Here is a 22,706-nt window from a genome sequence, read left to right as displayed (position 1 = left end):
ATCCTGGTACACTTGGCGCACCAAACAAGCCAGACAGTTTTTTATTATTTATTTATTTTTTTCGGTTGGGACAGGCAGAGTACATATGTATGCTACAAAAATCCCACACCTATAATATTTGACTTTTTTTACTCAACTGTTTATCATAGGTTCATAGGTAAATACTAGGGTAGCTGCCCTTGTGGGCCATTTTAAGCCTAGCCAGTTTCCTTTTTTGAGCTCAAAATAACCTTTCCCATTTGGTTATAGGTTATAGACCGGTGTTACCCATCCCATGGTCAATAATTATATACAACCCCTAATGAGAATAACTGAGCTCATACCATAGATAATTTGAAGGGACCCATGCATGGGATAAAGCAATTAGGAGGTCCTTTGTCTTTAGTAATACATGGGGCACTCCTAGGGTAAATTTTCTGTTTCCCATCCATAGAGCCAAGTGGTGCTTGAATACAGACAGGGATGAACTTTGTTTTTTTGTTAAGATTAAAATTCACAAAATGTTTGAGTCAGATTTGGGATTAGAAAATAGATAATATATGCGCCTGAGGAATCTTATAAAATATATTATCCTTTTCAGGTGCAAGAGGTTGGCTGCCAGGTCTACTACATGCTGTTAAGAAAGCATCCTCTAATGCTGGTAAAACAGGTGGAACAGCTGCAGGCTGAGGAAAGTCCAGTTGTAACAACATAACATTTTTGATGAGATACTGTAATTTTACTCTTTTTCATCTGAAACAATTCTTTCATTTTGGTTACAGTTTCAGAAAAAAGATAATTCTTCTGGGGTAGTAGAATCTGAGGCATCATTTTCTCAGATTCAGGCTACTTTGTCTCAAGAGAATTAACATAGGAAATCCTGTTCCATTCCAGTCCCTGTTCCTCTGACTGGGAACCAGTGCCAGAAAGATAACGGATTATTTTCCTTTTGCCACTCAGGAAGTAGAGTTAAAGATGGAAAATGCTTAGATTAAATTCTTAGCAAATCCTAACAAATCTTCCTTGTCCTGTTCTAGGAGACCCACTAGAAAAAAATTGACTCAAAACAGGGACCTTCACCCTGGAATCAGGCACTTTAAATTTGACCTGTGTCTAGCATAAAAGGCATCCTCCAACCCATTACTGATGGATTTACTGCCTATCAGCAAGTCAAATGGCATCAGAGGTACGTGGTCTAGGGATATAAACCTCTTCTGCAACATCAACAGAACAATTTGGAGGGGCAGGTATATATCGCAGAGGATACAACTGCATTGGAACAGACTCCCGATCCACATAAAACAAAGTTCATCCCTGTCTGTATTCAAGCTCAACTTGGATCTATGGTTGGGAAACAGATAATACCCCAAGACTGCCCCCTGTACTACTAATGGGCAGAGGCAGCTCCTGTATATTTTATCCCATGTATGTGTCTCCTTAAATTATCTATGGTATGATCCTTAGTGGTAGTATATAATTATCGACCATAGGATGTGGGAGGCCAGTCTCTAACAAAATGAATTAGGTTAATTCAAGCACAAAAGCAGAAACTGGCAAGACTGAAAAAATGGCCCTCAAGGTAGCTAGCCTAGTACTTACCTATGAACCTATTTTGCATCCTTAGCAGGGGGAAGTGTTTTGCCAAGACTGACTTGGCACATGACAATCTGCAGATAGACTTCCAGGTTGTCTGCACACTGATCAGCAGCTTAATTTCAGTTCTCCCAGTGTTAAAATATGTTAGAAAAATATGTACTTAAACATATATAGAATGTTAGAAAAATATGTACTTAAACATATATAGAATGTTAGAGAAATATGTACTTAAACACATATAAACTGTTAGAAGAATATGTACTTGAACATATATATAGTGCAAAGTTTAGAAACAGTATAATATGTAATGCATTTGATTCTATTTAACAATATGGCAGTAGAAATGATCTTGCATGTAATTGCTTGAAATTCAGCTGCAGTGTGGTTAACCTCTGACCCTGGCAGTAGCCAGCTCAGCAAGCTTATGTCTTTCAGCAGTTATTATCTGCTGAGTTAGAGAGAAATAAATATGTATGCATGTATATCTTTCTTCCTTCCACCGAGAAGAATGGCCTTGTGCACACTATCAGAGATAGTGTGCAGCTGCTACCAGAGAGACAAAGGAACGTATTAAGAAATAAACTGACCATTGTGCGAACTAATCTAAGAACCTTGAAAGAAGTAACATCTACAGGAAGACATTGTAACTGACCAGGTGCCTCGCAAGGCTGTGTTATTCTCATGGGAAAGTTTTTAAAAAGCATTACCTAAGCATCTTCTTATGAATGAAGTATTATGGACTATAGTGATGTAAATGCCCTGTGACTGACCACGTCAGTAAGGTGGGCAAAAGCTGATTGCAAATGGTATATAATTGAGGGTATTTCCTGTATAGAGCCAGTCAAAACTCTATACTTGTTTTTGTATAGTTTTTTGCCTCCTAATGTACATTAGTAAAGCAATATTGTTTGAACCTGAGCATCCTGTGTTATTGACTGTCATTTTGAAAAGCCTAATGATTTTTACAGTCTGATTTTAACAATTTATTTGACATTTTGGTCCTTCTTAAGCCGGAATTCCCTTGGTAAGCTGCAGGTCAGAGTGCATGGGTGGTAATAAATCTGCACAGGAGAAGCTGCCAAAACAAATGGTTCTTCTTGAGTGAAAAGACCTCCGACTGAATTGTTGTGTGTAAAGAGGCTGTCCACTTTCTGATCTGTGGCTGAAAAGCGGAAGACTGGACCCCAAGAAGAAAAATATGCAGTCATAAACGGGAGGCTCAGGTAAGAAGAATTTCCCTCTTTGTCTTTGTTTTAGATCAGGGACCAGGTTACAGTGTACTGTTATTAAGATTTGTGATAGCAGGCCGAGAATGTATTGAAGTACTGTATATTTGGTCATAGATCAGGGAAAAAACAAAGCAAAGTAAACAGTCATTCTAGACACTACTGTGGATACAGGGAAGAAGATACCACGTGGTACAAGAGAAGGGTTACGTAACAGTCTTTTTTAAGACATGGGAAATCAGTGCACTGAGAGATCACGAGATCCGCCCCTAACAGATAATGTGAAGTATATGCAATTGCAGTGAGCAGATAATGTGAGATATTATACAAAATGTGTTAACAAATATGAATTTGATGGTAAACTAGATAAACTTTCACTAGTTAAACTCCTTAAACAGCTTAAATCTGATGCAGGAGGTCAGGCAAAGAGCAGCACCAACTAGGCATACCTCAAGCACACAGGTGGATTGAGGAAGCAAATTGTAGAAAAACAGAAGCTTAGAAATTCAAAAACATTTTTAGACAACATAGTGAAAGGTCTGACAGACAGAATCTCTGAGAAATGAAAACTTAGAGCAGACTGAACTTGCATTAATCAATGCATACAACAGGAAAATGAGACAATAGATGGATATTATGCTAGATTATTAGAATGCTTTAAACAACAATTAAAAAAAAATACATTTTAAAAGGTTGCATTGCCTCTATCAGTAGCTTTATTACAAAGCATATGATAGATCACTGAACAAGCAGGCTGCAAGCCTTACTTGAGTATGCTAGACATGCTGAAAGACACTTTAATAGTAAAAAGAAAAAGGGCACAAGTCTTCACTGCTGAAGACGGAGCTGAAGTATTTGTATTACAGTCAGGTAAAAAGGGCATCTAGCTAGGGACTGTAAACAAAATAAGAAAGCAATGACAGAAGATAATGGAGATGAGGACTGACTATATGATAGTGATAACAACCAAAAATCATCAGGAAAGGTTAATAAACAAAAAAAAATGTGAATGTAGTAGAGGGAATAGAGGAAGTACAAACAGATGTAGAGGATAAAAATGGAAATTAAATTTTAGATTTAGCATTGTTGAGCCTGGAGCTCTACCTAGCAGATACAAAACCAGAAGTGACACTTCTGGTGGAGGGAAGGGAAGTCAAATTCCTGTGTGACTCAGGAGCGTCACGGACTTTGATACACCCCTCCAAGTTACCAAAACATTCTGAATCACCTGATTATATATTAGTAAAAGCAGCAAATGGACAGCTATACAGGGAACCACTCTCCCATAATATAGCAATAACTGACCCTGTTTCAGGTATGACTCAGAAAAGTTAAATTGTAGGTTCTGCAAAATGTCCAGTAAACTTACTGGGAAGAGACCTTGTGCAGATATTTGGCATAGCAGTAGTTCCCACCATGCAGGGTATGGAAGCACAAAGACAAATGGATGCTTTTGTGGTGTGATCAGAGGGTGAAGTCTATTATTGGTACAGCCAGGACCTAGTTATGACTGGTCCAGGGGCAGTAACCAAAGAACTGATGAATGTAGCCATCAGTAAGGTACCCTCCCTTGACACTGATCAGCAGCACTTGTTACATTGTACTCTATACTACTGTAGCACACCAGGACCTGATAAGAAATATGAGCAAGAATTGTTCAAAAAAAAAAAATCCTGCTGACAGATTAATATTACAAACTTTATGTTGGGATACTGAGGGAAACAGTGTAGTAAGCTGTTCATTACCTCAGGAATTCATGAAATTGTATAAGTCCAATAGACTGCCACATGTCAGTTTGACAAGAAACAAAAGTGTTAAATGGGCAGACTTAGAAAAAAAGGTAACAAAATGGGAAAACAGACTGATTTAGAAATGTCAGGACAAGGGATACAAAAACAAAAACTGAATTGGTTGACACAGACACATACAGCTGTACACTTGCAATCTAGTGAGGACAGCTGATTAGCATTTTTATTAAAAGAAAAAGAAGAGGCCTTGTGTAAAATTCCAACAACTCTGTGGTCAACAGGCAAGTTAGATGTAGGGCTTATTCAAACAGCAGGACCAGTTACAATTACCCCAAAGTCAGCTTTTAGACCACAGAAAAGACAATACCTTTTGAGAAAGGATGCAGAAGTAGGAATTAAGCCTATAATAGCAGCATTACTTAAGAAAGGAGTACTGGTAGAATCTTTGGATTCACCATGTAATACACCCCTATTTCCTGTTAGGAAAGCAAACGGGGAATGGCGGATGGTACAGGATTTACAAGCTGTAAATGATGCAATAATACCTAGGGCACCTACGGTGCCAGACCCACATACCTTGTTGAATGATTTGAGACCGCAACAGAAGTATTTCCCTGTGGTAAATATTAGCAATGCTTTCTTTTCAATACCTATACATCCTGATAGTCAATATTGGTTTGCATTTACATTTCAGGGTAAAAGGTATACATATACTCGACTACCACAGGGATATTGTGAGAGCCTAATAATATTTGCACAAAAAATGGCTAGCAACCTGGCAGGGTTTACCCCACCGGAAGGTAGTCAAATTCTACTTTATGTAAATGACATCTTGCTAGCAGCACCCAGCAGCAGTGCAGGGTGGATACAGTAGCATTATTAAAATTTTTAGTAATACAAGGACACAAAGTAAACAAAAGTAAGTTACAACTTTGGAAAAAACAGGTTAGATACCTGGGATATGTGATATCCAATAAAGGTAGAATACTAGATAAAGGAAAAAAGAGAAGAAGAAAAAAAAAACAGCAATTTTGCAAGCACCCAAACCAACAACTAAGAAAGAAATAATGTCTTTCTTAGGTACAACTAATTTTTGTTGGAGCTGGGTACCAAATTATTTTACAATGGAGAACAGAAGCAGAAATGGCTTTCTGCAGGTTGAAGCAGTTAATAGCTTCTTCATTAGTTTTAGGACTTCCAAGTTATCATTAGTTTTAGGACTTCCAAGTTATCACAAACGGTTCTTTCAGACCGTAGATTGTAAGCAAGGGTACATGACATCAGTATTAAAGCAACAACATGGGGATAAGCAATGCCCCATAGCTTACTATTCATCACAGTTAGACCCAGTGGTGCAATCTTTGCCTCACTGTGTACAAGCAGTAGTTGCAGCAGCAATGGCAGTGCAGGCTTCAGCCTCAGTGGTGTTATTCCACCCTCTCACATTGAGAATGCCTCATGCAGTTGCAATAATTCTGCTACAAGAAAAAGTTGCATACCTTTCTCCTGCTAGATATCTTTCATGTATAACTATACTGCTGAGCCAACTTCATATGACAATTGATGCCCTTGAATGATGCTGAGGTGACATATTACGTGGATGGCTCATGCAGAAGGGGTCCTACAGGGAAGAATCTGGTGGGGTATGCAGTAGTTACAGACACTGAAATTTTAGAAGCACAAACTTTGCCACACAACTTCTATGCTCAAGCAGCAGAACTGGTAGCTTTGACAGGAGCATGTACTTTAGTAGAAGGCAAGAAAGTGAACATATATACTGATAGTCAGTATGCTTTTTCTACAGTGCATGTGTTTGTACAACAATGAAGAAAATAGAGGAATGATTACATCCAGTGGAAAACCTATTAATCATGCGCAATTTATTTTGGAGCTATTAGAATCTGTTCAGTTACCTACTAAAGTAGCTATTTGTAAATGTGCAGCTCATACAAAGCAACAGGATAACATTAGGAAAGGTAAGGCACGAGCTGATGCAGCTGCAAAACAAGCAGCCTCAGACTCAGAAACTTTACTTTTGAATGAGGAATTACAACCCTCTGAGATTTTAGATCTAGAAATGTTAAAAACAATGCAAACATTAACTACAAAAACAGAAAAACAGAAGTGGGTAAAACGAGGAGCAATCCTTGAAGACGGATTGTACATCTCCAAAGAGAGAAAGCCGATATTACCATCTAATTTATTTAGATATGCGGCTTTGTTGAGCCATGGGCAGAGCCATGTCTCAACAGGGGGGATGGTACAGTTAGTAAATAGAATATTCCAAACATATGGATACATAAATTATACAATAAAATGTTGTGCAGCTTGTCATACTTGTAACAAGCACCATGCACAAGGAGCATTTAAAAACAAGCAAGGGAGTTTCCCTACACCACCATATCCGTTCCATACTATTTGTATGGACTTCATAGAGTTGAATAAATGTGAAGGAAGGAAATACTGTTTAGTGATCATAGATATGTTTTCAAAAGGGGTAGAAGCTTTTTCAACCAGGAATCCGGATGCAGCAACAGTGGCAAATGCCCTAGTAAAGGAAATAATTCCTAGATTTGGCATACCGGAAAGAATCTATAGTGACAATGGGACACATTTTGTCAATCAGACAATTCAGCAACTTGGGAGATTTTTTGGGATTTCCTTGAGGAATCATTGTGCTTACCACCCACAGTCAGCAGGACTGGTGGAGAGGTACAATGGGATTTTGAAAAACAAGTTAAGGAACTTGATGAGTGAGACTCAGAAGAATTGGATTTGCTGTTTACCTCTAGCATTGCTGAGCATGAGAACAGTTCCAAATGTAAAGGGTTTGACCCCCTTTGAAGTAGTATTTGGAAGGGCATATTATGTGCCTCAGTGGAAAGCTCTCATGCCTGCAGAGCAGGAGGCTGACAGTTCATTAGCTAATTATATAAAGAAACTGTTAATGAATAAATCTGTTTTGCAGTTTAACTCTTTTTCAGATGAAAGACAGAACAAGAACAAAGAACTTTCAATTTGATACACAAGGGCAAAATGGCCAAAGAGTAAAGCAAATAGAAAAGCAGAGCAACCCCAGAACTATTGCATAATTATTTTGTTGGCTGTGCATTTGTTGACTATAAGTGTGACAATTTTCTCTTATTGTGGTTTTTCCTGCACTCAACCACACAGTGAAAGTGAGAAGACGTGATGAACTGTTTATAGACTGGCATCCAAACTTTAACACATACCTGGCCATGAAACGTGTGTATGCAGAGACTATGAACATTTCAAATTGCTGGGTTTGTACAGCTACACCAACAGCATATAAAAGACTGTTAATGTCTGCTGTCCCTCTGGGGATAAATGAGACTTGGGAAAATTTGTTTTGATACAGGAACTGTGAGATCACAGGACAAAATAGCTTTATTTTTACCTGTCACACAAAAAGGAGTTGTATGTTTCTACAAAAGTGATACCCTCCAGGTGGGCTGGAGTAATTGTAATATAACAATGTCTTATAAATGTTACATTAAAGTCAGAAGTAGGGGTACTGTTTGTAATACTAACTATGATTCATATCTGAGTTCAATGAAAACTACATTAAATGCAGTACGTGACAATCCAGTCTTAACTAAACAATTGTCTATTAAAGATAGGAAAATGTTTCATGCAGGGATAACACGTATTAGTACCAAAGTAATGATTTTATTTGTGGGAAAAAGGCATATGAATGGTTACCTGAGAATTGGTCCGGCAGTTGTTTTTTGGGTTATCTGGTTCCAGAAATAAGACATACTGCAGAATTACCTTTGGGTAAGATACGAAATGTAAGGGAAACAGCTCAAAAATCTGAAGGTCCAGTTAAGAAACCTGTGAATCCAGTTGGGAAGATCGAAGCTGGTTAAAAAGACCATAATTCAGTAAGAGACAGAAATAAATTGACTCATATGGACTTGGGCAACAGTGTTATATCCTGGGCAGGAATACTACCAGCCTATGGAGCAGTCAAATCGATCTGGGAGCTGAGGAAGCTGTCAAGATTTCTCGAAGTAATGAGTAATGCAACTTTTTCCGCCCTAGAATTGGTGACTGATGAACTGAATGCAATGAGAACTGTTGTGCTACAAAATCGAATGGCTCTTTACTTCACCCTAGCGGCAAGAGGTGGTACACGAAGAAGAATGCTGTGCTTTTATCCCTGAGAATCGTCACAAGACAAATAATCACCTAGAGGTAATTCAGCAAATATCAGCAATGACTAAACCAGGCCCAAACCCACTGACGGACTTTTTCCAGAATCTGTTTGGGGGGTGGGGTTCCATCCTATTAAACATTTTAATTGCTATTTGTGTGGGTATACTCCTAATAGGAGCATGTGTTTACTGTGGAATTCCCTGCATGAAAAGATTAATCAAAGATTAGTTAGAGATTTCGTTGATGTATCTGTAACCGAGACTATGTATCAAGACCTGGAGTTGAATCTGTTGATACCAAATGAAATTCTTTCTGAAATATAAAACAAATGACTTGCCTAGTTGAAAGTTCCAGAGAGAAAAAGACTAGGGAATGAAATAATGTTGTTTATGTTTCTGAATAGAATAAAAAGCATTAATAGGAGGGAGAATGTTAGAAAAATATGTACTTAAACATATATAGAATGTTAGAAAAATATGTACTTAAACATATATAGAATGTTAGAGAAATATGTACTTAAACACATATAAACTGTTAGAAGAATATGTACTTGAACACATATATAGTACAAAGTTTAGAAACAGTATAATATGTAATGCATTTGATTCTATTTAACAATATGGCAGTAGAAATGATCTTGCATGTAATTGCTTGAAATTCAGCTGCAGTGTGGTTAACCTCTGACCCTGGCAGTAGCCAGCTCAGCAAGCTTATGTCTTTCAGCAGTTATTATCTGCTGAGTTAGAGAGAAATAAATATGTATGCATGTATATCTTTCTTCCTTCCACCAAGAAGGATGGCCTTGTGCACACTATCAGAGATAGTGTGCAGCTGCTACCAGAGAGACAAAGGAACGTATTAAGAAATAAACTGACCATTGTGCGAACTAATCTAAGAACCTTGAAAGAAGTAACATCTACAGGAAGACATTGTAACTGACCAGGTGCCTCGCAAGGCTGTGTTATTCTCATGGGAAAGTTTTTAAAAAGCATTACCTAAGCATCTTCTTATGAATGAAGTATTATGGACTATAGTGATGTAAATGCCCTGTGACTGACCACGTCAGTAAGGTGGGCAAAAGCTGATTGCAAATGGTATATAATTGAGGGTATTTCCTGTATAGAGCCAGTCAAAATTCTATACTTGTTTTTGTATAGTTTTTTGCCTCCTAATGTACATTAGTAAAGCAATATTGTTTGAACCTGAGCATCCTGTGTTATTGACTGTCATTTTGAAAAGCCTAATGATTTTTACAGTCTGATTTTAACAATTTATTTGACAAAATAGAAGTGCCAGTTTGGACAAAATTCAGTTACAGTCTAGTAAATACACTGCTTGGATGCCAGCAAAGAAGAAATTTGGAGAACCTGAAAGAAAACTGACCAGAAAAGGTGAAGAGAAAACACTGTCTTGGAAGAATCCTGTAGCTGTTCAGCAAAAAGCAGTTCAAGCTTCAGTTCTGGTACAACAAATCGTTTCCGGTAATTTAGAGGGAAAAACAAATCAAATGTACTCAGACGTAATTAAAATAAATGAAACACTGAATGAATATATCAACTCAAATAACAAAAGGTGGAAAATAGAACAAGCTTTACCTAGCTAGTTAGATGAATTGATAAAACTTTAAAAATTAGTGATTAAAATGAAGAAAGGCTGGTTAAGCTTAAGGCTTTTCAAGAAGAGTTGTTTAAAAAATAGAGTTATAAGACAGTACAGTGAAAACCAAGTATTTTCTGCTGTACCAGAAAAACAGGAAAGAACAGATTGTATTAACTTTATAAAAGTACAAATAAGAAACTGGAAAGGTGTTCCACAGTGGAATTTGTTAATTGAAAGGCACATTGAATTTATGTTGCAAATTCGGTCTTAAGAAAGCCAAGACTTTTATAAGCAAAGAAAAAGTTTATCCTGACAGAATTGTGGTAGAAAGAAAAAGTATTAAACATTAGAGAGAGCAGAGTGTAGAAAATGACTGTACACTCGGCAGAAGAAAAACAAATTTATACCAGCAATCAGTGAATGTTGAGAGGCAGGTGTGAGATTCAAGCTGCTGTGTCCAGCTGTCTGCAGAATATTTCTTTCCTGGAGGATCAAAGATATTTTTGAATCCAAAACAGACTAAGGAGAAAATTAAAATGTTTATCCAGCAAAAAGTGGTCCTGCAAACAGAAGAAAACTCTGTTTTCCATTCTTCTGACAATAAAGTTCACAGAGAGACTTTGCCAGTGAAACATTTTCCATTGTTCCACAGGAAAATGCATATGAGTTGACTAGAAGAACCGGGAGTAACATGAACTTTAACCAAAGTCTGATGAAGATGGAGATGTTCAGGAAGAAGCCCAGCAACACTGAAATTAGTGAAAAAATGAGAAACTATAATGCATCAGTTGCGTTTGTGAAATATAGCTTTACAGAAAAGAGTGGCTGAGGAAGACTGGACTTTTGCTGACTTTGTTAAACTTGTGGGTAGACTGTAAGGCATATACCCCACTTTATGGCATGTTTAGCTGGACACTAAAAGGAAAAAAACAAGAAGTAACCAAAGCAATTTTGTTCATATTGGCATGTGTATGAAGCATTTTATGATATAAACTGTATGTTATAATGTAAAGCAGCTCGGTATAGGGTGCAGTTGAGGGTATTGTAAATATGAGGGGGTCTTTTATAGGTTCAAAGCTAAGTACTAGCTAGCTGCTCTTGTAGCTCATTTTAAGCCTAGCCATTTTTCCCCTTTGATGCTTGAATTAACCTATTTTATTGAAGTTAGACTGGCCTTACTCATCTCACTGTTAATAATTATATATTATATATGTTACAGATATAAAAGTAAACATGCACTTTTTCTTAGTTGTAAGAAATATAGACTTTACACTATAACAAGATAAAAAATGCTGGACAGAAGTCTTAATACTTTTATGTATTAAATAGAACAGCGCACAGTTAGTTTTATTTAAAGGCATCCAGTGCACTTTTTAAGACTAAAAGTTAATGTTTTCTGAAAGCATGCAAACTGTTTTTTTTTAATTATATTTGGGAAGGGAACAGAGATAAGAAAAGAAGAGACAGCAATCATTGTGAGTGGGAACACAGCCTGTAGCATGCACTTTAATATGAGTCATCTTAATTTTTAATTAGGTAATGTTCAGGGGCTCAGCTGTTAATTTGGGCAACTGTTCCAATCTAGAAGATTAAACTTAATTTGTTGACAATGTACATTGCTTTGTGAGTTTATTCTAAGTTAATGTGGGGGCGGAGGGTGTTCTTAAAATATATTTCATTTTTATGTTTGAGGGTTTTCATTATAGCAAAAAAGTCTTGAAGACTGTGCCATAGGCTCAAATGGTGATGAGAAGGAAAGTCCATCCATCTAAGACAAGCTTGGATATGCACATTAAATGCATAACAGGTGGGACCAACAGCTTTTTATCATAATGGCCACTCTGTCCATATTATCTTGGAATCTAAATGGTATTGAATGTATAGTCAAAAAGTATAGAGTATTGAATTATATTAAGAATGGAACAGTACAAATAGCAATACTGCTGGAGACAAATTTGGAAAGAAATGAGAATGTAAATTTGACAAAGGATTTCAGGATGGGTGTTCAGCCGAATATTAGGGACAAAGGAAAACAGGAGTAATAATACTGATTACTACAGAGGCTCACATAGTAACAGAAGAGGAACAAAGCACATTCTTGTTAGGGGCTATTGTTAAGGGAGTTGGATTATGCTGTCATGTTTTTATATTCCACCAAAAACTGTTATTATGGAGCTTAAGAAAAAATTGGGGACAAATAATTAGCTTTCAGCAGGGAAATATAAAATAAAGGTGGACAATGGAATTTGATTTGCAATAGTGAGAATGTGTAAGAGATACATAGAAGGAGAAATATAAAAAGGGGGTAGATTTCTGAATAAATGTATGAAAATATTGGTATGAAAGATGTGAATTCAGTAGTAAGAACTCAAGACATAATTTACACATTATTCACCATTGTACAATTACTGGGCTAGACTAGATAGAAATTATATTTCATATGAACAAGTGCATTTAATAGAATGCTTTGACAGATATCCAATAACCATTTCAGATTATACAGTCATAAAAACTAAGATAAAATGCAGGTTAATGAATGAATGAAGTAAAAATGAGACACTGGCACTTTCTCAACTAGCTGTAAAAAAGAGAGGAAATCAAAGAATGGCTACTGGAAATTATTTGAGAGTTACTAGGGAAGATAGACATTTCTTCAGAAGGGATAGCCTGTGAGTGGGGCAACATGCAAATGGAGTTTAAAATGTTAGAAATAAAAAAGAAATAAATATGGTTAAAGTAACATGAATTATTTAGAGGGACTGAAAGGTTAAGCATATAGTAAAGGAAATTTCACAGAACAAGAAGATGAGCAAAGTACAGTTGTGTACAATTACCATAAATGTAGATGTTCGAGTGTATTCACTGTTGCAGTCATCACATTTGGGTTATCCCTGTCAGGGTAGCCCTCAGTCAGCCTGAATACCAGAGACTTAGTATTTCTGCATCAGTTGCTGTCGCTTGAGGACTGACTGCAGCTCGTCAGTGGTATAAAGGAATGCATTTAATGCCATTACATCAGTTTTTCTTGCCCTAACCTGTCAGGAGACATTAAGGTAGGAGGCCAGGCTCTGGTGGTAGAACTCCACCAGTGGAAAATAAATACCAATATGTCCCTTGTAAGGAAAGGGGAACAACAAGGGAAAAAAAAGGAAGAGAAAGAGAAAGGGGGATGGAGGGAGGGAAACCAGGACTGCAACAGTGAATACACTCGAACATCTACATTTATGGTAAGTGTACACAACTGTACTATGTTCTTCGTGTTTCACTTTTGCACTCATCATATTTGGGTAGATTATAAAAAGCTGAGAAAATGGGTGGAGGCAGTCCATGAAGCTAGGGGCTGGCTAGCATGCCCTGCAAGACTGCAGAGGCAAACCCTGCCCTGGCTTTGGAGAAGAGAGGCAGGTGGTAATGCTTGGTAAAAGTATGAACAGATGTCCAGGTGGCACCCTCCAGGATGTCCCTGGTGTGGACTCCTCTGAGGAAAGCTGTAGAGGTGGAGGCTGCTCTGGTGGAGTGTGTCCTGACCCCTTGGGGGGAGGCTTGCCATGCTGTTTTTAGCAGAAATGGATGCAGTGTGCTATCCATTTGGAAATGGTTTGCTTGGAGATGGCTTTGCCTTCTGCCCCTGAAGCAAAGCTAACCAGCAATTGATCAGACTTTTTGAAGGGTTTAGTCCTGTCCAGATAGTATCTGAGCTGTATGTGCGCATCTAGAGAGTGCAGAATCCTTTCTCCTTGCTTTGGGGGTTAGAAAAGAAGGTGGGTAAATAGACTGATTGGTTGAGAGCCACACTGGACACCACCTTGGGCATGAAAGATGGATTAGTTCTGAGGGATACCCTGTCTGCATGGAAGATGATGAAGGGTTCCACAGCCATGAGTGCTTGCAACTCAGAGACTCTTCTAGCTGAAGTGATGGCCAGGAGGAAGGCTGTCTTCCAGGAGAGAAATTTTAGCTCTGCAGAAGAAGTTGGTTCGAAAAGAGGCAGGGTGAGCTTTTCCAAGACAAAGTTAAGGTCCCTAGCTGGTGTTGGTACCCTTCTGGGGGTCCTCAAGTTGCTAGCCCCTCTGAGGAACTGTTTAATCAGAGGGTGTGAAAAAAGAGGCTGTTCAGTGGGAAAATGAGCAGAAATAGCAGAGGCATGAATTTTTATAGAGGAGAAGGAGACACCACTGTGTAATAGGTCAGCTAAGTAATCCAGGATATGAGGGATGGAGGGCTGAGATGTATTGCCCCCCTTAGCCTGGATCCAGGTGCAGAACCTTTTCCATTTTTCTGCATAAGACTTTCTGGTGCTAGGGTGTCTGGCCTCGCGGATAACATCCAGAACCAGTTTACTGAGGATGGCAGATTGGTCAGGACCTAGGGTATAAGTCAAGCTGCCAAATTGAGTGTCTGCAATTAGGTTGCATGAGTTCCCCTTCCCTCTGGGCTAGGAGGTTTGGAATCTGAGGAAGATTCCATGGAGGCAGCAAGGACAGGCTGCGCAGCAAGGGGTACCAGTGCTGTCTGGGCCAGTCTGGAGCTATGAGAATGGTCCTTGGTTTTTCCTCCCTTATTTTGAGCAGTATGCTGGGAATGAGAGGTAGGGGAGGAAAGGCACAGACTGAGAGGTTTACCCAGGGGAAGGACAGGGCATCTACTTTCTAAGCCATGCAGTGATGTTCCCTGTTGCGATTTTGCTGAGCTGATGGTTGATGTGGGAGGCAAAGAGGTCGACCTCTGGGGTTCCCCATTTCTGAATTATTAGGTAGAAGGTGTCTCTGTTGAGCTGCCACTCGTGGGGGTCCAGGAGCTGTCTGCTTAATTGGTCTGCCAGGGAGTTGAGAGAGCCTGGCAGGTATTGAGCTAACAGATTTATTTGCATGGAAGAGGCTGTGAACCAAAGGGACATGGCCAGCCTGCACAGCGGGTAGGAGTGAGTCTCTCTCGGCTTGTTGATATACCACATCACAGTGGTGTTGTCTGTCTTAATCAGGAGAATCCCTGGAGAAATAAGCGGTTTGAGAGCTATTAAGGCCTGCTATACAGCCCATCAACTCATTTTGGTTGATGTGCAGAGGGAGTTGCTGTGGGTTCCATTAGCCCTGTATGCACCTGCCCTCCAGGTGTTGCATCTGTAGTGAGTGTCTGGGTGGCAGGGAGTGGGGAGAAGGGCAGTCCCTTGGAGGAGCAGGCTGTTACCCACCAAAGAAATTCCTTCCTCAGGCAATGAATAATAGGCAGAAGAGTTTCTAGATCTTGAGAGTGTTGACACCAAAGGCTGTTTAGGTACCATTGAAGTTTCCTCATATGCAGTCTGGCATATGGAATGAGTAGTATGCAAGAGGCCATGAACCCCAGGGCTTGCAGGATTTTACTTGCAGAAAGCTGGGGCCTGGTGGCCAGTTGAGAGAAGGAAGCTGATAAGAAAATTTGTTTCTCTGCTGTAAGGCATGCCATCTGGGATGCTGTGTCCAGACTTGATCAAAGGAAGACTATCCTTTTGTTGGGTACCTGTTTGGATTTCCTTTCATTGATTGTGTACCCTAGGGAGGTTAGAAGGTCCTTTACACAGGCCAGGTCTTTGAGCAGCTTTTCCTGGCTGTCTGCCTGAATAAGGCAGTCATCTAAGTAGGGATACATTTGAATATTTTTTGTCTGCAAAAGGCAATGGCCAGAGCCAGGCATTTTGTGAAAACTCTGGGAGCAGTAGATAAGCCAAAAGGAAGTGCAGAGAACTGAAAATGTTGAGATCCTGCCCTGAAGCAGAGATATTTCTTCAGGACTCCCTGATAGGAATGTGGAGGTAGGCCTCTTTTACTTCCAGGCTGGCTAGCCAGGCATACTTGAAGAGCATGGGTAGCAGCTGCTGGAGGGTGAGTATTTTGAATTTTGGGATCACCAGAAAGGTGTTTAGAATGGATAGGTCAAGGATGGGGTGCAAGGTGCCCTCTATTCTGGGCACAAGAAAAAGTCTGGAGCAGAACCCTTGGCCTATCTGCTCTGCTGGAATGTGTTCTACTGCCCCCAAGGAGAGCAGATAATGGATTTGCTTTTAAGCCTCTGCCCCCTGATTTGGTGGTACATCTGGGAACCCTTTTGGGGTTGGAAGGGTGTGGAAGGAGAATTTGTACCCCTGAGATACAATGTTCAGAACCCATTTGTCCTTGGTAATGGTGGCCCAGGTGCTTGAGTGAAAGAATTTTCCTCCTAGGGGAATGTGAAGGTGGGCAGAGGCGAGGTTGGGAAGGGGTGAGTCATTATGAGTTCTTACCATAAGGGGGTGGCTTAGAACTCCTTGGTTTTGAAGTGGAGGTAGTCCACTGCTTAGATCTCTGCATCCCCTGAGGCTGCTGTCTGGGGTGGGGGTCTGTTTCCACGGGGCCTAGGCTGGCCCTGTCTACTTGGAGCAGGAAAGGACCAGTGCCTAGAGTGAAAATGCCTGCTGAACCTAGGGAGCTGGACCTGTAAGAAATCTTTAACAGTCTGCATAGATTTTGCTTTTTCTTCCATCTTTTTTAAGACCTCTTCTGCTTTAGTACCAAACAAGTTATCTTTGTGCAAGGGTGTATCCAAAAATTTTGATTTGACATGGTCTGGCAGGGGTTCTTCCTTAAGTCATACATGTCTTCTAATGACAGATCCGGTGACTGCTGCCCTGCAAGAAGCTTCTAGGGCATCAAAACCACAGTGCAAAGTGTGTTTAGTTACTTGACCAGCAGAATGATTAAGTCCTGTAAATCTTTAGATTCTGCCCATGCAGGAAAGGAGGAATTTTTTTGTTTAAGGAGTTCCAAGGTATGTTGCTGATACTTAAGCATATAGAACTGACAATTTAGTGCCCTGATAGCAAGAGTAGCTGAGGTGTATACTTTTTACCCCATCTGTCCAGTGCTCAGAAATCCTTGTCTGAGGGGTGGGATTGCTAGCTGAAGTTGCTTTAATCCCTATAGGCCCTTGAGTAATGACCTCAGGGTCAGCTGTAGGATTTTTAAAAAGATATTTGTGTGAATCAGGTACTATGTAGTACCTGTCTGGTTTTCTGAGAGCAGGAGGGAGGGCATCTGGAGTCAAGCTGGATTCAAGGAAGACATCATCCACCACATCTAGGACTGGGGGGATGGCTAAGGGCCTGTGTTGTGGAAGGTCGAGTAACTCTCTGGAGTCTCTTTTTAGACTGTGGGTAGTCTTGACTCTCCCATTACAAATGCTCCTCAAAGGTATGTAGGGTTTCCCCAAAGGAAAAATCCTCTGGGGGAGAGGCTGAAGGAATCGATTCCTCTAAATCAGAATCCACATATGTGGAGAGGGGCTGCATGTCTTCATAGTCAGATGCATCGGATTCATCTGACTCTTGTTCACACAAAACTACTGGAGACAGATTTCTTTTCCTTTTTGAGAGAGTAGCTTGGCCCCTAATTAGCACGATGAGATCTTCTGCCATTTTAAGCATTTGAGACTGAGGCAAGGGAGCAGGCGCCTGAGAATGAGTAGGCAGTTTCTCGGGTGTGGTTCGACCCCTGGGCCTAATGAACTCAGTTGTTTTCAAAAGAATGGTAGTCATGAAAGAAGGTGTCCATTTATGTCGGGATTTGGTGTTGTGAAGGACTTTCTCAGAAGCTGAGCTGGTGCCTACACAGCAGCTCTGGACCCATCCAAGGTATAGATGACCACAGGATCCTTAGATGAAGAAGAGTTCTGCAGCATACTGGACTCCAAAAGGGTCTTGGTAGTGGCCTGTGAATTAACTGAAGCGGGCATCAGGGGCTGCAAAGGCACCTCACTGAGTTCCAGAGGACTGATGACCAGCCTAACAGAAGCGTTGCTGGAAGGTTTTGGCCCTGTGTGGTCTGTCTCTGTCTTTATCTTTATGTTTTTAAGGAAGATCTGCTGTTGGATGGCTTATCGAATCCATATCAGAATTCGAGGACTGCAATAAGGGATGATGGATAGTTCTGGCGTTAAACAAAGCACAGAAGCAACAAAGAGGGATGTCGTGGTCTGGTCCTAGACAAGTGATGCAGTAAGAGTGGAAGTACTTGCTTTCCACAGATGAGACAATTATTAACTTTTTCTGACATCGGTTAGTGCAAGAAGAAAGGATCCCCAATGGGGTACTTAGCTTTCAAAGACTTCAACTTCAATTCGGAAATGAAACACAGCTAGCGGCCAACCGGCAATCATGCGAACTGCTTCTTCTTCAGGCTCCACAGCAAGAAAGACTGATGTAATGGCATCAGATGCCTTCCTTTATACCACTGATGACCTGACATCAGTCGTCAAGTGACAGCAACTGAAGTAGAAATACTAAGTCTCTCGTATTCAGGCCGGCCAAGGACTACCCTGGCAGAGAGAACCCAAATGTGATGACTGCAACAATGCAACATGAAGAACATCTGCAGAGCAATAAAGAGAAAATAAGGGAGTATTTTGATAATATGCATAGTTATACAAATATTACTGTTAAGCACATTTTTTATTTGGTTTTAAAGCAATAGATAAACAAATCAGTTATAAAACAAACAAATAATTATTTACATAGGTCCACAACTAATGAGTACATCAAAAGGCGCCTATATTATCTTGTCAAAAGATAACAATATCGAATGGCTAAAACATCGAAAATGCCATACATCGAAACTGTTCTTGTGGGGGGCTGTGCCCCCCACACCCCCCGCTAATTATATATACACCAACTCCGAGATTGCACTACAGTGAGGAAAAAGCAAATTTTCTCATCCCCACTGTACCATGATCCTGCAACACTTTCGATGTACGGCATTTTTTATGTTTTAGCCGTTCGATATTTTCAACATGCGATAACGTGAAGTAGACCCCATCAAAAGTGTACATATCAACAACAATTAATATTTCTCAAGCAGGTTTTTATGGATAAGCCAAGATTTATATGCATGTGTAATATCTGAAGTTCTCATCTTTGTAGTATAGAATTCACTACTGCAAACAATTGTTGCCATACTAATAAATTCAACATCAGACAGGGTAACTTTACTTTTCCAATTTTTAGTAATTACTTTCCTGGCTATAGCAAGAATAGACCAATGAAGAGGCACTTGGGTTTTTGGAATTATCTCAGGAATCAAGCATTAAATAAAACTAAAGGGTACATCTATCTGACCATACAGCTTAAATGACGTTATTAATTTCTTCCCAAAAAGGGGAGATGACTTCACATTCATATACCATATGCATCCAATCAGCTATTATTTCAGAATCACATCTCCAGCATTTAATTCTGTTTGGTTTATACATAACTGTAATTTTGTTAGGAGTGACAAAAGCTCTGTGTAAGATTTCCAAATGAAAATGTTCCACTATAATGAAGATGTGGTTTTATCTGTATATTTTAATATTTTTTTCTTGCATTCTTCAGAAAAGTCTTCATTATTAGTTTTTGAGGAGTAGTTCCAATAGGAATTGTCTATGTGAAATCTAACTTAAGAATTTTATACATTTGTGACAAATATGACTTATTTTTCATTGCATTATTATTGATAATTATTAAGAATTCCAATAATTTGAGGAACAACTTTTATCTAGGTTAAATATCTTATATATCTCTGTGTTCACAAAGTCTCTAAATATTTGTAAAATTAACCAATTATTAAAATCTTAATTGTATTTGGACCTTACATTTTCAACAGTGTATATAACAGTACCGTTTAAGAATTGATGCAGATAAATTAAGTTACATTGTTGTTTCAATACTAACATTTTGTTGAAGTTATGAGTTTCTAAGCAGTCATTTGTATATGCAATTGGAAACATAGAAACTATTAAGCCTTTAAATAATAGTTAGAATATGTGAAGTTTTGGAAATACGAAATAATGTTATTTAAATAAGGAATCTGAGAAGAGGGTATAATTCCATTTACATAAACATCTTTTAAAAACCAGATAAAACTATTAGGGATTGTTTATTTTTGATTGGTTGTAATATATTTATTATTTAATAATAACATTTATTGATGCATTTGTTTCTATTTTGAATCATAAGATGAATTTATCCACAATGCTATAACTTTTACAAGAATGTCAGGGAATCTTATTCCACCATTATCCCAACTTCTTCTGTGCCAATCAAAGGGAACTCTTGGTTTATTAAGATGCCAAAAAATTGAGTAGTAGAATGTTATTTATCTTTTTGATCAATTTTTTTGGTGGAGATAGTACTAAAGATTGTAAGACAAAAAATATTTTAGGGTTACCATCTTAATAAGCATTAATCGTTCTTCAGTGGTAAAGAAGAATTTGTTCCAATTTGTGACTAAATTTAAAATTGTATCAACAACCTGTTGAAAGTGGTTTCCTATTGATTTGTTGACAGAGTAGGTTGTCAAATGTGTGTTCATCGACACCTAGGTGTCAAACGCTTAAAATAGTGAATGGCCACATCATCGAATTCTTTCCTCGGGAAAGAATTTGCACAGCTGTTCTTGGGGATTTGCCCTTTCCCGAATGTAGAACGGTCTCAGAGTTGGTATATTTTGTTAGGGGAGTGTGGGGGCTAAGCCCCCCACTATGTTTGGGTGTGTTTGTTTATTTTGTTTGCGGATGGCCAAGTGAATTCTTTCCCTAGGAAAGAATTTGATGATTTAGCCATTCGCTGTTTTGTAGCTTTTGATGCTTAGGTGTCGATTTTGGATTCAACAACCTAAGCTGTCAATGTTATGATATAGACACTTGAAAGTTTGTTTGCATCATTTTTTTACTGTCAGGTATAATATTTATACTAAGATATTTCATTTGATTGCTATTCCAATTAAAGTTAGAATATTTTTGTCTTTTTTTTTTTTTGATTAATAAATGCACTTGTTTTACTATGATTAAATCTTAAGTTCAAGAGTTCTTCAAACTAACTCATAGAACTAATTATATGTTCAAATGAAGTTTCTGTATTTCCTGTTGTTAGTAAAATATCACCAGCAAAGAGCTGAATCTTTAATTCAAAATCTTCCTTATTTTGATACCATTAATGTTCTTATTGTATTTAATACTATTAGTAAAGGGTTCTATAGCTAATGCAAAAAGTAAAGTTGCTAATGGGCAGAATTGTTTTATGCCTTTTTGGAATTTAAAGGAATTAGAAAGAAAAGAACATATTTTAACATAAGCACAAGACTTATTGTATAACTTAGAAATTAATGCAATTAGCTCAGGTGAGAAATTATACATTTTAAGTGTTTTAAACAGGTAAGTCCGATTAGCTGAGTCAAACGCCTTATCTAAATCGAGACTAAAGATAGAAAGTTTTTTTATTTTTATTTGCATAGTCTATTAATGTATGTATTCTTATTATATTATCATGTATTTGTCTATTTACACTAAAGCCAGTTTGATCTTTGTTAATTAGTTTCAGTATAAGTAGATTAATTCTGTCAGCTAAAATGGGCATGGACATCTTATAGTCCACATTTAAAAGTCAAATGGGTTTGTATGATGAACACTTAGTAAGATCCTTATCTTGTTTAAAAATAGGTGATATAAGGGAATATTTCTATGATGGGGACTTCAGCGGTTGTTTTTATTTCTATATAGACGTTATCTAATATTTTAACTGCATCATCTGGCAGTATTTTATATGGTTCTGGTATAAGACCATCTTTATTATTTTTAACTTTTTTATTTGATCTTTCATTTCTGTTAAAGTGAATGGTCTATTTGTTCACTTGTTATTTTATTATTTATATTATCCTTTGGAAAAGTTTCAGCTATATCATCATTACCTAGGTTATTTGTATTATTATTATTATTATTTATATTTATATTTTCATAAAATATTTTAAAGCCCAAAAGAATACCTTTAATATCTGTTCAGTTTTCTTTTTTATTATTTATATGTGTTATAATTTCTTTGATTTGATTTAGTTTATTCATTTTCTTTGACCTAAGAGCAGGTTTATGCAGGCTTAAAGGATTTACTGAATATGACCGAAATTTAAGTTTTTCCAGGTTTATTGAATCTTTATGATTTACAATTTCAACATATTTGTATTTACATTTTTAAGTTCAGAAGTCTGATAATGTTGTTTGGTTTTAGATTTAACTTTAGTGTGTCTGTTTTAGCCTTTAATGTATTCAATTATTTGTCCTCTTCTCTTGTTTTATTAATATAGCAGTTTGTAACTCTTCTATTTAAGTAAGCCTTTAGTGAATCCCACAGGACGTCAGTTACTTCACCATCCATGTTTATTTCTAGGAAATGTTTGATTTCTTTAACATACAAATCCTTGAATCCTTTTATTTTAATAATGTATGCTGATAATCTCCTGTTATTTATCAAATTGTCAATTTAAAAAATATATTAAAGATTACAGCATTATAGTCTGGTAATGGACATGAAACTATTGAAACTTCTCTGATATGTGATATG

General features: G+C 38.0%; 1 protein-coding gene across 1 annotated transcript in view; it reads right to left on the bottom strand.

Moving 5' to 3' along the window:
• The window catches only part of PLCD3 (phospholipase C delta 3), an 851,201-nt gene that overhangs the window by 289,452 nt on the left and 539,043 nt on the right, over positions 1-22,706 (bottom strand). The window lies entirely within an intron of this gene.

This window comes from Protopterus annectens, chromosome 13.part0, assembly GCF_019279795.1.
Source record: "Protopterus annectens isolate FY-2018-M chromosome 13.part0, PAN1.0, whole genome shotgun sequence".
NCBI lineage: Eukaryota > Metazoa > Chordata > Ceratodontiformes > Protopteridae > Protopterus > Protopterus annectens.
The sequence above is the reverse complement of the archived record's forward strand: the minus strand, read 5'-3'. Positions and strand labels throughout refer to the sequence as shown.